At 38.3% G+C, this 3017-nt stretch overlaps 1 long non-coding RNA gene across 1 annotated transcript in view; it reads right to left on the bottom strand.

The window, feature by feature from the left end:
• Positions 1–813: 813 nt before the first annotated feature.
• LOC108513085 (uncharacterized) overlaps positions 814–3017 on the bottom strand; it is a 20804-nt gene continuing 18600 nt past the window's right edge. Inside the window, exon 3 of the long non-coding RNA XR_001880787.1 lies at positions 814–907. This is a non-coding gene — a long non-coding RNA (uncharacterized LOC108513085). The remainder of the gene's footprint in view (positions 908–3017) is intronic.

The following is a 3017-nucleotide window of genomic DNA, read 5'->3' as shown; positions in this document are numbered from 1 at the left end:
TGGGAGAATGGCTTGAGGCCAGGAGTTCAAAACCATCCTGGTCAACATAGTGAGAGCCCATCTCTACAAAAAAAGAAAAGAAAAGATAAAAAAGAAATTAAAAAGAAATAGAGAATAACAGATTTCATCATATAACCAGGACTCTTGATTGCCAAGTGTCAGAAACCCAATCAAATAAGCTTAATTGAAATTGCCCAGGCACAGCTGGACTAGAGGCTCAAAAAATGTTATTAAGGGTCTCAAGCCCTCCATCTCTCCTCTATGCCCATTCTTTTGTTTGTTGCCTCTTTCCTCCTACAATAAGCAACTTCTTCCAAATGGCTAGGGAGAATAGTTACATTGTCCTTAGAGCTCGCAATCCCAGTGGACTAGAGAATCTCCCAGATTCCACATATCAAATCCCAGGAAAGACTAATGTGCCCTGCTTGGATGATGTGCCCATATGTGAACGCAGGACAGGAAGGAGAGTATTCTGAATGGCCAGGGCTGGGTCACCTGCCTTCCTGGGGCAATGGGGAAACAGAGTGGAATAGCCTGTTGTTAGTCCCATGCTAAGGGTTCCCCATAATAAAGAAGGATTCCATAAATAGAAGGGAAATAGCGTACCAGCTAGACAAAAACAATAGTCTTCTACTCTGCTTGTTTTTAAAGTGTTGCTTTGCTAAATTATTCTTTGATATCAAATTTAGGTGTTTCTTAGTATTGCTCTAGTTTTAAACGTTAAAATTATTTCTCCCTTTTATAAAGAAAGCATCTACTTATAAATATTGAAATGACTTTACCTTTACTCAGTTGAGATTGCTTTACCTCATTTGCTGGATCTTTAATCAATTCCAGATTATAGCCATTATATTGTATTCATTCTTTCTTCCTTTCTTGAGGCCAGGAATTTCATATGAAAATGTCCCTATGTTTATAACACAACAAAATCTTACAAGTTATCCCAAAAGCTTTGTCTAGAAAAAAAGAGTATATGCTCTTCTTCCTGTTTCAGTCAGGGTTTTAAGTAGCTTAAATGAAAAAGGAATTAAAGGCTGGTAGGTAGCTCACAGACGCTCTGAGAGGGCTTGAGGACAAGGCATGGATGCTGGGGAGTCAGGAACAATGTCCAATTACTCTGCAGGAGCCACTACAACCAAAACACCCCTGCTGCATGGTCAGCATCTGTACCATGACTTGCACAAATGCTGCTCAGTTCACATGGGGATTCTCAGGATCAGATGCCAGAAACCCTGGCACTGATGATCCTAAAGAGCCCCAACATCTTTGTTGCCAACCTTGCCGAAGGACAAATCCTACATGTCTCCTTTCTCCCATTGCTTGCTCACTTCTTAATGAAAGCCACACACAAGTGCATCTGATTGGTAGAATCCAGGACACACACCTATGATTCCAAGGGAAGCTGGGAAAGAGAGTTTCCTGCTGCAACCTGGAGAAGTGGAACTCCTATGACAGGAAATTTTCCAAGCATTAAAAGAGCATTCAAGGGGTGCTGGGCAATCAGGAATGACCACAATAACAAGTGTCCACAATAAGCCCTAAAGGAGAGATTTCTCTCTGTTAGTGCTTCCTCTATGTTATAGTTGCAAAAAATACTCAGAAGATCAACTGAAAGGTGGAAGTGCTGACACCTATCAAGTACTGCAGAGTGTGCTACTTCATGGAGGAATATGTTACTGATACCAGAATAATGCAATTGTTTCTTATTTCTCCATATCCCAAATTCAGTAGGACTTAACCTGGAATCCCAACTTTAAGACAATAAAGGTACTCATATACATGAAAAGCATTTTGCACAAATCATTTACCTGTACCAAAATTCAACCATAATGCCAAAATCAGTTATATCTTAAAATCAGATTAATCTCTTGATCTTTTAATAAGTGAAATACTCTGACCACTTGAGTTTCAAGGAATAATTGTGCCTTTTACAGCTATTCTCATATTTACAAAATAGCATAATAATATTAACTTTCAATATGATCACTTCCATTCCTTTATATAAATGCCAAGATTTACTCTTGTCTGCCAGGATGCATACTTATTTCTTTCTGTACCTGTCGACAGTGCAAATAATAAAACTTATTTTCTTCACTTTTCTGTGTCAACAGCAGTTGTATAAATCATGTGGGTCTTTGAATCTCTCACTAAAATATAGAAAACTGACTTTATTTATCCCTTTTGTGTTAAACTGCTTTTAAATGTCTTTTTTGGTAGAATGTCTGCATTGCTTTGCTCATACTCCAGCTTTGGTGGCCATGCAGACACGGTTCACACTGCCACCTGGTGTGGCTGGGACAAACTTTCTTTAACTCTCTGGAAGCTACCAGAGCAGGGTGGACACACTGACCCAGCATTACTGAGTCATGCCACAGGCTGACTTTTCTTCTTGAAGAATTTGCGGCTCTACATAAATGTGGAGAGAGGTTTGGATCAACAGCAAACACAAATTATTTTATACAGGAAGGGAAAATCATGAGTCTTTAGCATTTTAATTCAGCAAATGTTTACTTAGGGCTCACTGAACTTAAAGTCTGTGTTTTGTGCCATCGGTGACACAAGAATGAGGAAGGCACAATCCCTGCCCTAGAGTATCTAGTAATTAAAGGCAGAATATAACACGAGGTAAGCATGCAATATGCTTTAGAGGGGAAGAGATCACGAAAAATAACATAAAAGAAAACAAACAAACAAAACCCAAAAATAGACCTCTTAGGGGGAGTGGCATTTGGGATAACCTTAAAGGAAGTTTGGAACTTTGCAAGGGAATCGAGGAGGATGGGGAAAAATATATACCAATAATAATAAATTAAAGCCTCTAGTTTAAAAATGAATCTTATTTTATTTTCTCTTATTATTTTATCAGCAAAGTATACATGAGAAAATTTATAATTTTCAGAGCCATTTTGTGATTAGGATTTGATTATTAGAACGGTGGAAGATACTTAATTTGTAATACTAACAATTAAATTTTTCTTTCCTTAAAAAGTGAATCATGAGGCCAGGCGCGGTGGCTC

The sequence above is a fragment of the Rhinopithecus bieti genome, unplaced genomic scaffold (genome assembly GCF_001698545.2).
Source record: "Rhinopithecus bieti isolate Rb0 unplaced genomic scaffold, ASM169854v2 scaffold_30918, whole genome shotgun sequence".
Lineage (NCBI taxonomy): Eukaryota > Metazoa > Chordata > Mammalia > Primates > Cercopithecidae > Rhinopithecus > Rhinopithecus bieti.
The sequence above is the reverse complement of the archived record's forward strand: the minus strand, read 5'-3'. Positions and strand labels throughout refer to the sequence as shown.